This window comes from Pongo pygmaeus, chromosome X (assembly GCF_028885625.2).
Source record: "Pongo pygmaeus isolate AG05252 chromosome X, NHGRI_mPonPyg2-v2.0_pri, whole genome shotgun sequence".
In the NCBI taxonomy this organism is placed as follows: domain Eukaryota; kingdom Metazoa; phylum Chordata; class Mammalia; order Primates; family Hominidae; genus Pongo; species Pongo pygmaeus.
The window spans coordinates 12,153,299-12,167,433 of NC_072396.2; the positions used below are offsets into that span (position 1 = coordinate 12,153,299).

General features: G+C 43.2%; 1 pseudogene; it reads right to left on the minus strand.

Moving 5' to 3' along the window:
* Window positions 1-4,574: 4,574 nt before the first annotated feature.
* On the minus strand, window positions 4,575-7,168 carry LOC129025427 (LIM domain kinase 2-like; annotated as a pseudogene).
* Between the last annotated feature and the right edge of the window lie 6,967 nt (window positions 7,169-14,135).

Genomic DNA, 14,135 nt, shown 5'->3' on the forward strand with positions numbered 1-14,135 from the left:
TTTTGATAGTGTTATTTCCTCGCTTTGAAAAAATGATCAGGCCAGGCACAGTGGCTCACGCCTGTAATGCCAGCACTTTGGGAGGCCAAGGCGGGCAGATCATTTGAGGCCAGGAGTTCAAGACCAGCCTGGCCAACATGGTGAAACCCCATCTCTACTAACATTCCAAAAATTAGCTGAGTACAGTGGTGCATGCCTGTAGTCCAAGCTACTTGGGAGGCTGAGGCAGGAGAATCGCTTGAACCCCCAGGAGGCGGAGGTTGCAGTGAGCCAGATTGCACCACTGCACTCCAGCCTGGGTGACAGAGCAAGACTCTGTCTCAAAAAAATAAAAATAAAAATAAAAATTTGTCCCTAGCCCCAGTCATCCTCTTTCTCATGATCTTATTTCATTATTTTTACCACAATTGTTATTATCTTGATCTTATTTTTATTTATTTATTTATGTATTTATGTATTTATTTATTTATTTATTTATTTGAGATGGAGACTAGCTCTGTTGCCCAGGCTGGAGTGCAGTGGCATGATCTCTGCTCAGTGCAGCCTCTACCTCCTAGGCTCAAGGGATCCTCCCACCTCGGGCTCCCGAGTAGCTGGGACTACAAGCGTGTGCCACCACGGTGGGCTAGTTTTTGTTTTTTTTTGTTTTTTTGTTTTTTGTTTTTTAATTTTTCATAGAGATGGGGTCTCTACGGGCAATTACATTGCCCAGGCTAGTCTCCAACTCCTGGGCTCAAGCAATCCTCCCGCCTTGGCCTCCCAAAGTGCTTGGATTGCAGGCTTGAGTCACCATGCACAGCCTGAATGATCTTGTTAATTTGTTTTCTGGTTTATTTTCTGTCTTCCTCCCCTCTACAATGAAGGTTCCAGAGCAGCAGGGACTTTGAGTGTTTTAATCATCACTGCATTATCAGTTCCTGAGACTGTTCCTGGCACTCCATAAACACTTGGTGATGAATAAATCATCCAACAGAAAGAAGGTAAACTCCAAATTCTTCCTTATTCTCACGTGCAAGACCTTTTATGGGCTGAATCCAACTTCAGTTTTCCAGGCTTGCTAGTCCTCTCCTTTAGTTTTTGATGCCAGCCACATTCACCTTGTCATTGACTCCTAAATAGGGGGACTTCTTCACCACCAAGGTTTCTTAGTGAGTGCTGATCTTCTTCCCTCTGCCCACCCAAATGCTGTCCCATGGCCTGTTGCGGTCTTTCCCTCTCTGTGAAGCCACACAAATTACTCTGTCCATGTGCACCTTGTTGTCTGCACCCCTTTGGTGTCTGAAGACCCTATGTGCCCAGCAATCAAGTATGATCTGCCTGCATTATCCTTCTCCTCTCATATTGCTGTATTTCATATTATAGATTTGTTATTTACATTTTCGTGTGTGTCTATTTTGTCATACTATATATACTAAGCGACTTTTTTTTTGCCTTTGCTTCTCAAATAACAAGTTGCACAAGGATTTTCATATAATAGACTTTTAAAAGACATTAATGGAATAACAGATAGAATTCACTAAGTGACACTTAGAAGGTACAGTGATAAAAGCCTGAAGAGGAAGTTTCCTGTGAGCTGGAGAACGTTAAGAGAGCAATAAAAGAGGAATTGTCTTATGATTGGTGTTGCCCTATAGACCAGGGAAAGAAAATAAATTTACTTTCAAGGGACAAGTTGAAGAATAAACACTTCTCAAAAACAACTCCCTGTGCCATGAATGGAAAAGTAGCAAAATTAATTTCCCTGAAAAATCATGCTTGATTTTTAAATGGGATGATTTTGATATTTTAAAATATCATCAGACATATTGAATTTTTATGCATTTATTTATTGAGACAGAGTCTCACTCTGTCACCCAGGCTGGAGTGCAGTGTCACAATCTCAGCTCACTGCAACCTCTGCCTCCCAGGTTCAAGTGATTCTCCTTCCTCAGCCTTCCGAGTAGCTGGGATTACAGGCATCCACCACCACGCCCAGCTAATTTTTGTATTTTCAGTAGAGATGGAGTTTCACCATGTTGGCCAGGCTGGTCTCAAACTTCTGACCTCAGGTGATCTGCCCGCCTCAGCCTCCCAAAGTGCTGGAATTACAGGCATGTGCCACCGCACCTGGCCAGACATATTTTAAAAGTCATACATTCCATGTTTGGTCCTCAAGACCTCCCAGTGTATAATACATGCAAAACAATGAACAGACACAGGATTGGCAAAGATTCACCTATGATCATCTCCCTCACTGCCTCATTGGGAAATGTATTTCATTACAGATAACAGTCTCAGAAACCAGTTTTCGCTTGGACAAATCATTAATAGGCACCTAACAAATAACTGATTGTTCTTCCTGGCATATTGTCTAATTTAATACTTGCCCCCACATTTTGTCCCTTTCTGCGTAGCAAAATATAATTTCTAAATGTGTAAATGATACAAAGTCAGTACTTTTAATAAGATGAATAGAGTCTCATATGCCGATTTATAATCTCTTGGCTCGTTTTCAAAAGTTGACGTGTATATCTCAACTTCACTGCAATGCACGAATGCATGCAAACTGTTCCCCTAGTTTAAAAAATCTTGGATTTTAAAAAATTGCTTGTTATACTAACTGCTTAATTTACTGAGTCTGATCAATGGCCCAGTTCAGGCCCACCACTCCCACACTTACTGGGGACAGCTGAGGCACAACCAGCCACACAATACTGAACTGAGCTGCTGCTGGGAGTCCAGGCTCAACCCTACAGCAAGCTTGCAAACTTCACATGTAAGTATAGTCTGCATAGCAAGGAAACTCTGGCCAGAGATGACATTTGATCCCACAGCTCATCAGGTCTATGTACGATATTTCACATATCACCCAACAGATGTAATGACAAGATAATATTAACAACAACCACTTTCCTGGATCACTTCCCCCCCCCCCCCACACACACCACTCCAATACAACGGCCACACATTGCATTAATACCCCAAACCTATTCTCAATTTGTTAAATATGGTGCAAGCTCACAGTTAGGAGGATGCAAATCTAGTTGAGCCAAAGAGTCCCTGGAGCTCTGGGAGACTAGGTGGAGGGTCACCTCAGGGCTTTCCAGTACCTGCAGCTGTGGCTCAGGCAGCTGCAGCCAGGAACTAGTGAGGTGGGATAGCCAATGAGGGAGGTAGAAGTCAGCTGGCCCAGCTTGGGGGGGTGTATCTCTCAGCATCTCAGCTTTGGGACTCTGCCACCACCTCTTCCTAGCCCAAGCTGCTGCCTAAACCAGGCATGTTGAAGGGTGAACAGTGGCTGCCACAAGACCAAGGCCAAGAGATTGCTGACACTCCCACTCCCCTGCCTGAGCCCCTAGGCCTGTGACAAGCCACACTGTCCTCCAGAACCCATCTAGCTCTAGGTAAAATGTCTCAGGCTTCTGAGTGAGGAGTCCACCAGGGTATGAGTAACAAAAGCCAGGATCTGGGCTTTCTAGAGGGCAGGGCCTCTTTCTTTCTAGTCCCCCAGCTTCTTCCTCTGCTTGAAGGTGACTGTTGCAAATAGACAGCTTGTTGCCCATAAGTTCTCAGCCAGTCTCGGGTAATTAGGTTTGAAAACATGAGGTAGAAGCTTCCCCTCACATTGATGTTGTCCCTGGGCTGGCTAGAGTCACCCTCTGGCAGGTGAACAGAAGCCAGCCCTTTTCCTGACTCCTGGCCAGTTGTGCCACACACCAAGACTCTTCAAAACCTACTCCCACGACCTCTGCTCCAGGAAGGGCAGGACCTGGAGTGGAAGTGGGGAGCACCACTGTCTTTTCACACCCTTTGAGTGCCTTCTGGCCACCAGTCTTTCCTTCATCCACACTCCCGCTTGTCCTCCTGCACCTAGCTGGACTATAGACTTCAGAGTTCACAGGCAGGTTCACCCTGGGATCCTGCCTAGCAAGTCCAGGTCACGCTGATTAGTGTAATCTCTAATCCACCTGGAAGCTCCTGGGTGGATCTGAGTAACAGATTTCCTCCTGGCCCAAAGGCCAGGCTTTTTTTGTCTTCTTCACAGCTTTCAGGTGAGTGCTGGATTTGCAGACAGTAACCAGGCCCTCAAACCTGTGGAGATACATTTTCCTGGTGCTGCATCCACTCGTCTCCTGAGGAGATAGAAGAGGTGGCTTGTTCTGCTTCTTTTTGTTTGCGTTTTGAGACGGAGTTTTGCTCTTGTTGCCCAGACTGGAGTACAATGGCGTGATCTCGGCTCACCACAACCTCCACCTCTCAGGTTCAAGCAATTCTCCTGCTTCAGCCTCCTGAGTAGCTGGGATTACAGGCATATGCCACCACACCCGTCTAATTTTTTGTATTTTTAATAGAGATGGGGTTTCTCCATATTGGTCAGGGTGGTCTCCAACACCTGAACTCAGGTGATCCGCCTGCCTCGGCCTCCCAAATTGCTGGGATTACAGGCGTGAGCCACCACACCCTGCTGGCTTGTTCTGCTTCTAAACAAGCTGCCAATCCACAGGAAGCCCGAAAAACCCTGCTTACAGCAGGGATGGGGTACAGAGGAGCAATGCTGGCTGTGGAACACCCTCCTGCAGGGGGCTGGGCCAGGGCTAGTGGGGTGAGTCTTGGATCAGGCCGTACTGCATGCTCACAGTGTGGTCCAACTCCTCCAGCCCTACAGGTGGCAGGATGCCCAGCTCCCGCAGGTACAGAGAGTCCTCCAGTTTTGAGAATGCCAGTCTGCTCTCGGGCTCCAGTCTGCAGTAGATCATGGCCAGGGGGAAGAAGGTTGGAGGGCAGTCTGTGGGGACAAACTTCTCCCAGAAAAGCATCATGCTGAGGCCAAAGTCCAGTGTTTGGGGAAGGAAATCAGGATCTGCATACACCTGCCCAAGGGTCTCGCAGAGAATGATCCCAAAAGAGAATACAACCACATTTCATCATAGCTCTTTCCATTCAGCATCTCAGGTATCATCCAGTAGAGGTTTCCCACCACCATGTAGCACTTCTTGAAGTTGTTCTTGTGCAAGGTACGTTTCTTGGTGGTGGCCATTCTGGAGGCGATGCCTTTGGCCAAGCTGACTTCCTGCTGCCAGGGGAACGGGTCCACACTTTGCAGAAGGTCCTTCAGCATGCCCCCCTCAATGTCCTCTCAGCAAGTTCAGCTTCTTGTCCTTGTACAGCACGTCAATGAACTTGAGCACATTGGGGTGGTCCAGGCTTCACGTCACTTTCACTTCAGTCAGAAAAGTCTTCTGGTTCTCCTCATCACATCACATTCATTCCTTCACGACCATCACTTTGCCTGTGGCTTTGTGTGTCACTTTGATAGCCTGCCCAAAGAAGCCCTTCCCCAGGACCTCCCCGTGGATCAGGTCACAGGACCGGAAGATCTGCTTTGAATAAGTGCTGGAACAACAAAGGGATTCCCAGCAGCTGACGTCATGGCTGAGCAGCAGGGGCTCCTTTAGAGAGCTAGGGCTAGGGGACTTGGAGATGCTGTTACTGAGTCTTAGGGAGCATCTTCTCAGCGTCCCCTCCAGATTATCCTTGGTGTCCAGGGTGCTGAGGGCATGAGGGTGTCCAGCATTCTGCATGTGGGGAGAGAGCCAGGCATCCAGCCGCAGCTGGGCTGGGCACCGGGAGACGGGGTCATGTTCAATCAACAGCAGAAGTGTCTGGCTCATCTGGCTAATTGCATCCTCCAACTCCTCTACTTGGAGTGTGTGGATGGGGGTTCCACTGATCTCCAGGATGCGGTCCCTGGGGTGGATGGCATTGCAGCTGTTGGGACTGATGTGCATCTGGTTGACCTCTTTTACTTGCACGGTGGTAACATAGTTGGAGCAGGCATTCTCCATGGACACAGAGAAGCTCCGCCTGCCCTCTGTGGTGGCCAGCATGGACATGAGCATGACAGAGTAGGGCAGCTGGTCCTGAATGGACTCTGTGGAGAGTATCTCAAATACGGGTGCCAGCACCACCTCATTGTGGCACTTTCCACAGTATAGGGTGACACGCAGCACCGGGGCGTATGCATCCCCATCCTCAATGGTCACCTTACAGCTCATACAGGCAAAGCATTCTGGATGGTACTTGAACTCCCTATTAGCAGCAGCAAATCTGCATGGGTCTGCAGCAACCTCAATTCTTCCTCCTCAGAAGAAATAATTCGACTGAGGGGCATAAGAGAGAGTGAGAGACCAAGGCAAGTTTCAGAGCAGGAATGAAAGTTTATTAAAAAGCTTTAGAGCAGGAATGAAAGGAAGTAAAGCACACTTGGAAGAGGGCCAAGCAGGAGACTTCAGAGATCAAGTGTTCAGTTTGACCTTTGACTTGGGGTTTTACATGTTGGCATTCTTCTGGGGTCTGCATCTTGTCTCCCTTGATTCTTCCCTTGGGGTGGGCTGTCTGCATGCGCAGTGGGCTGCTAACACTTGGGAGGGGCTGCATGCACAGTGTGTTTACTGAAGTTGTGCACATGCTCGCTTGAGGTGCTTTTCCCCTTACCAGTCGAGCATTCCTAGAGGAAGGTCATAGACCAGTTAAACTCCACCATTTTGCCTTGCACTGCACATCCTTGAGCCCACTCACCCAACTCCTGAGATCTTATCAGGAAGCTGCTGATCACCAGTTTCAGGGTTTTTTTAATGTGTTGGGAGACTGCCTTTCCCTGGTACGAGCTGCAACCAACTATTATTTTAGAGAGACGGTTAACAACTGCCCAACCATCACCTAATGGTCGCCTGACATTCCTGGTGTGGAGGAGCCCTCTCCTGCCCTGCACATGTTTGATTAACCACCTACTGTAACGTCTCCAGCCACTATAATGGGCCATGTCATCAGCAGGGAGCACCCATGACAGAACTCCCCAAATGTCTCCTAGTAGTCCTGTGGCAGTAGAGCTTCCCGTCCTTCTCGTAGTACCACCAGGTGAGGGAATCCTGGCATTCTGAACACCGGAAGCAACAGCTGTGCCAGACTTCATTGACAGTCCTGTATCATCATTGGCTTGGAGCAATGTGGTCCCCACAGCCCTGACACCTCCAGGCATCTTCACCTTGGTCCTGGCATTACCACTAGTTGAGTGACCTGGACAACTTCATTTTCTTCCCTAAGCCCCAGTTTCTTCATACGTAAAATGAGGAGATTGTACATTATCTCAAAAGTCTCTCCTGGCTCTAGCACCCACCAGTGCAGACATGGTCCCAGGAGCGTAGAAATGGGGAGGAGGAAGCAGGGCCACAGCAGCCCCAATAAGCTCCCACCTCTGCCTAGGCGAGGGAGAACCTCAACCCCAGGCACGAATGGGCGGACTTTTAAATCTATGATTAATCTAGGATTCCTTTGAGTAAGACTTCAAAAAATAACTTTAATATTAGAAAAGGCTTTTGATTGTTTTCCTAATAAATGTGAAAGGAAAACATTAGATCATTTTTCATGGTTTGAGCTTTAATCTGATATTTAATTATGTTTCTGCTTTGCTACAATCAATGAAAGTATGTTGCTTTTGTTTTTGAAATCTTGACATCAACTCAGGATAAAGGAATAAAATTTCAAAAAATTAATTTGCTAACACAAAAGGCTTTAGTTATTCTACTTTTAAATGTAAAGTTACAGAATAGCCACCATTACATAATTTGAGCTTTAATAAAGTCTAATAAGAAACATATCCTCGTTTAAAATATTAGATCATAATTGCTCTATGCACATTGATTTTTTTCTTTTCTATAACTGCTATGCATTTTGATTCAAAATTAGTTTTTACACTGCATATTCTCACTCATAGGTGGGAATTGAACAATGGGAACACATGGACACAGGAAGGGGAACATCACACTCTGGGGACTGTTGTGGGGTGGGGGGAGGGGGGAGGGATAGCATTGGGAGATATACCTAATGCTAGATGACGAGTTGGTGGGTGCAGCGCACCAGCATGGCACATGTATACATATGTAACTAATCTGCACATTGCGCACATGTACCCTAAAACCTAAAGTATAATAATAAATAAATAAATAAATAAATAAATAACAAAATTAGTTTTTACAGGATTTCTTTTATAAATTATTATTTTGGAGCCTATAAGTAACAAATTTCTTTTCTCTGATCATTCCATAAGCCAAAATATTTCAAACCAGATATACATGTGAGTTGTGTGTGTATTCTTTATCCACTGACATTTCAAAATTCTATTTAATTATATCTTCATATTTTAAAAATCAGATGATTCAGGGGACTGATTCAATAAGTTGTCTTACTTCCACTAGTGGAATACTATGCAACTGCAAATCCAAGGACTAGGAAGTTCTCTAAGTTCCAATGTGGGAAGATGTCCAGGTCATATTGTTGAGTGAAAAATCCAAGGCACTGAACAATGTGTGTGTATATATATATAGAACACCACCTTTTGTAAAGAAAAGGTGGAAAATAAGAATAAATATTCATAGGAGTAAAACTTCTTGAGGAATAATGTTTCGTGTATTTTGCCTTTTGAACCAAGTAAATCAAAGAACTATTCAAAAATAACAATAAAATGAAATAAAATCTACTAAAAATCAAGTGAAACAAGTTTTTGATCTGGTTAATAGAACATAAAATGATAATCAAAACATTAGCTAAAATTATGATTCAAATTCAAATTCAGGGATTTTTATTATGCTCACAAAGTTGTGCAACCGTCACACAAATTCCAGAACTTTTTCATCACCTCCAAAAGAAGCCCTGTGCTCATTAGCAATCACTCTCCATTTAATCTACTATTTAATTTTTTGAAAAACAAGTTATAAAACACTCAAGAACAAATAAATTCCAAGCAAAACTCAAAACTGGTTTCTAAACAGCACTTAATATAGTAGCACCTGTGACCAATATCCACAACGTGATTTCTAGCAGGTTGATGTCTACTATTTAATTCAGTGTCTACTCATTATTATTACCATTCTGAGGACAATTTGGGCCCCACAGAAGCACAATGCTGACATTCCCACGGTGTCGCCAACCTTCCCACACCAAATTCAGTTGTCACCACTAGGTTTTCATCTGGTTTTGTTTGTTTGTTTTGTTGTTGTTGTTGTTGTTTGTTTTTGTTTGTTTGTTTTTTGAGACAGAGTCTCACTCTGTCGCTGACGCTGGAGTGCAGTGGCACTGTGTCGGCTCACTGCAACCTCTGTCTCCTGGGTCCAAGCAATTCTCCTGTCTCAGCCTCCCAAGTAGCTGGGATTACAGGCATCCACCACCACACCCGGATAGTTTTTATATTTTTAGTAGAGACAGGGTTTCACCATGTTGGCCAGGCTGGTCTTGAACTCCTGACCTCAGGTGATCCACCCGCCTTGGCCTCCCAAAGTCATCTTGTTTTCTACTGAAGGGAAACTTGGCAATTTGCACATTTATTATAATAAACACCTAACAACTCTGCTGTCTATCCATTTTTTGGTTTTTACATTTTGATTAGAATATCAAAGTGAATTTCCAAAAAAACACTGGAAGAGAAGGGAAAGAAAAGAAAAAGAAGGCTTCCTCTTCCTGACATGTCAATATTTTAATGTGTCATGAATTATCCTTATCTACTACAGAAATTCAAATGCTACAAATAAAACCAAAGTTAAAACAATTTATCTGTAGAATAAAGGTGTGAGAATAGCATAAAAGGTTAGCTTAATTAATGAAATAATTCAGCAAATATTTGAGTGCCTATTATGCACAAAGCATGGTGGAAAGTGATGGTAAGAGGGTCATTGGAGGAAAGAGAGAAGGTAAAACTGTCCTCACCCACTATGCTTATATTTATCATTTTGTCAAGGATCTTTCATTCAGTTGTCATTTCCCATTTCTCCCAGCTTCCATTTTCAACCGATTTTTTTTTTTTTTTTTTTTTTTTTTTTTGCTGGTCCACTTGAATCTCCTTTTCTCTGCCTCCACAGCCATCACTTTGGCTCATGGCTTTACCTTGTCCCACCTGGATAAAAAGATGTCTCCTCCCTTGGGTCTCTCAAATTCCCCTCTGCTCCAATCTGTCCTTCTCATTGCTACAGAGGCATTTTTCTAAAGCACAGAGCTGTTCATGTCACTTCCCTCATTAAAATCATCCAATAGCTTCCCTTTGGCTATAGAATAAATTCTGCTCCCAGCATAGCATATAAGGTCTCCAGACCTAGCCATAGGCCACATTTCTAGCATAAATAATCACATATACCTCCTCCTTTCAGGGCTGCCAATCCAACTAATTCCCCACAGAGCATTCCCCCAGACAGGTCAGACATTTCCCCACATTCAACCATGAACCACAAGAACATGAACTCTTGTTCATGCTGTTCCCTATCTCAACAGTCCCTCCCTACCTCCACTGATCTAGAACACTTCCCCAAAATTCAATCAAATGATATCTTTGATGCCTTTCTTAGTTAAAATGCACCACCACTGCAGATATGATGAGTTGTTCATTCATTTACGCTTATTATCATCATGCAGTTATTGAGTGCTATGGTTTGAATGTGTCCTCTCCGATATTCAGGTGTTGTCAATGTGATAGAATCAAGAGGTAGGGTCTTTAAGAGATGATTAGGCTATGAGGGCTCCTCCCTCATTAATGGGATTAAGGCTCTTATAAAAGAGGCTTGGCTTCATGCAGGGTTTGGCCAGCATGCCCCTTTACCTTCTGCCACATGAAGATATAACAATAAGGCCCTCACCAGATTAGATGCTAGCACCTTGATCTTAGACTTCTCATCCCCCAGAAGAGTGAGGAAATAAATTTCTGTTGTTTTAAAATTATCCAGTTTTAGGTATTTTGTTGTAGCAGCATAAAATGGACTAAGACATTGAATTACAGCTCAATCTTTTCCATGCACGTTATGAGGTCTTTGAGGGCAGGAACCCTATCTCCAAGAAGTTGGGTTAGGGAAAGAAAACTGTCAAGGGCAGTGTAGTTGTGACTGCAGGGGTCAACTTTTGAGCTTTCCCAGAAGACTCTGGAGCAGGGGGCAGCTGTCCAAATGAATTTTCTGGGGCACTCTTTGGTTCCTGCATCATGTCTTTCTATCAAACCCTTCCCTTCTATGCCCTCCTCTCTTAGTTTACTCAATTCCATGTGGGATTTATCTTTGTCCATCTTTCTTTCTATATAAGCCAGCCAGACATTAGGCTCCATATTACCCTCCAATCATTCCAGCAAACCTTATGGCTACCAGAAAGTTTTTAGTAACCATCACAGCTTTTAAGAGGAGTCAGTGTTGGAAGTCACTTCAAGGTCATCTGGTCAGTTGGCTCATTTTTACATATTTTATATATGGGGAAAGCAAAACACAGAGCATGGGCTCTACTTGGAGGCTCCATCAATATTTACAACACAGTGCCATTGGTCCTGTTTTAGAAAGACTCAAGATTCAAACAGGCTTTCTTAAGTACCTCTTCCCAAAGTCCTGTTGTTCAGGAGTAGAGTTGGGCTATCCCCTGAGCATAGTAAGTTTTTATTTTGTATCTGGTTGCTCTCAATAATAGGAAGAGTAGTTGGGCATCAGTGATGTCAGATACAATAATTATGGCTGCTAACCTTTTATGAACCTAAAAGAGTGCTTGGTAGGTCCTAAAGGGAAGTAGAAAAACTCACCAAAATCCTGAATGACCAAGGAAGACTGTCCAAAGACTTTCAGTGGTGAAACGGAATGCAAGTTTCAATATGTGCTATTATTTTCAGTCAGCCTGAAGATGTCGTGTATAAAATAGCAGACTATAAGTAACAATACCGGTGGCTGTGTCTGTTGTCTCATTGATTTTCTGGTGGTTTTGTTGTGTAATAAATCAAGTCAAATGATTGAAAGTTATGTTTTTTATACATCTTCCTATTTCAGATCAGGATAAACAACTATACTGTGATAAACTTTTGTACAAGGTTTAAATTTTCAATCAGGGTCCAGTCAGGAAAATGAAAACCAAATCAAGTATGTGAACAGAAAGAATTTAATCTAAGAAATTGATTGAACAGGTATGGGAGTACTGAAGGGACATAAAGGGCCACTGAGATAAGGTAGAAGCAGTAACTTCAAGAAGCAGCTACCACTCTTGGGCTGAGGGAACAAAGGGAAGAGTTTGGGGTTATCAGAGCCTAGGACATCAGAGGAGAGGCCACATAGGAATGGGCTCCAGACTTCTGAAGAGGGGACACTGCTTGGCTGATGCTAGTGTCTTTGAGGAAGTACAATGAGACTGGTTCTAGAGATATGAAAAACAAATCCTGGAAACGAACGAACTGCCACTGTCAGGCATAGAGCCATCGCTGGGATGACACTGACAGGAACAAGCAGGCAGTAAAGAGCAGGCCCCTTCTGCCTCCTCCAGCCTCAAAGTCTCCCTGCATCCGTGGTTTTGGTTGAACCTACTAGGGAGCCAACTGGCAAAAGACTCTCAGCTCCAACATCCAAGAGGAGTGTGGAAGACTGGGATTGAGCTGAGATACAATAGCTTACTGATTGGCATACTTCCTAATTTAATAATAATCTATTTAAGTCCATGCTTCAGTATAAGAAAAATCCCCACATAGGAACAAATGTACATGAATTTAGATAATAAAAACCTATCCACTTTTACAATGAGAAGTTACATGGTTTATGTCTGACTATCCTAGATTCATGATTTCAGGGCTTCTATCAATTAATTCGCAGTAACAGATGCCTTAAAAATTCTAAATCCGGGACGGTGCAGTAGCTCACACCTGTAATCCCAGCACTTTGGAAAGCCCAGGTGGGTGGATTGCTTGAGGTCAGGAGACTAAGACCAGCCTGGCCAACATGGCAAAACCCTGTCTCTACTGAAAATACAAATATCAGCCAGGTGTGGTGGCAGGCACCTGTAATCCCAGCTACTTGGGAGGCTGAGGCAGGAGAATCGCTTGAACCCAGGAAGCAGAGGCTGCAGTGAGCCAAGATCATGCCACTGCACTCCAGTCTGGGCAACAGAGGGAGACTCCATCTCAAAAAAAAAAAAAATCTAAATCCAGTTTGGGATTAGGATCAACATCGATGAGATCTGTATTTACTGAATGCATACTTTAAAGTTGCGTTCCTGGACTCTACCCAAGAGATGCCAGTAGCAAGTCCCATCCCCCAGTTGTGACAACTAAAAAATATCTCCAGACCTTGCCAAATGTAACCTGAGGGTTAAAAGTAACCCTGGTTGAGAAACACTGGCTACCAGCACTTGAGCACAAATGTTGATTCACTGTTTTTTTTAATAATGATAAAGAATAACGAGAAATGGGTCTCTTATTCTTAGCATCCCTAATTGGAATGGCCTCTGTGTAAACTCGATACAAAATTTCCAACTAGTTTTCACAATTCTGTTGGCTTCATTCTGGAAAAGAAGATTTCTCATTTTGGGGGAGACTATTCCTATATTTGGACTGGAGTCTTTTAATCTGTGCTTGCAACTGAGCAGAAAGGATTCCTGAATCTGAGTGTGTCGTGCTGCATTCCCAACATCAAAGCTCAGACTACTGAGTTTTTTTGTTTTGTTTTGTTTTGTTTTATGTTCCATACTATTTATCTTAGGCTTTTGTGGTCAAAAGCCAGAGTTCTAAGATATCTGAATTGTAAAATCCCTCAAATTGGAATTTAGAAAATGGTAGGTAAAAGAAAATTTCTCTTAACAGTCAGTTCTTACACTCATTAGTAAAGGAACTATTAAACACAAGTACTAAATAGGTAAGACATTTTTCTCACTTTTTTCCTCTATTTAGCCTATGAATATTTGAAATAGTTGTATCTAATGTTTGAAATGTTTCTTTCCCCCTCTTTTTCATATGCTTTCCAGAGAAAACCCAATAAAAATAAATACAGCATAATGAAAATGAACGCTTCCAAAGCACATTTGGTTAGGTGAACTAATTAGTCATGTTTCGCTTACATTTACTTAAGAAAGTCATTTATTCCACCAGAGCTATTCCATACAATTCATGAATACAGCCAATATAAACAGTCATAAATGGTTCAATCAAGAGCATATCTTTTATCACTGATGTTGTCAAAATAGTTTCTGTCCAAAGGATTTCGTCTCTCTCCCCTAGTTCCTTTATCTACCTCCCTTGTAGTGCATAATACATGCTCGATTTGGAAAATTTACACAATAATTGAAACAGTAAAGAAGAAACAAATCTCATTACCTAGAGACAACAT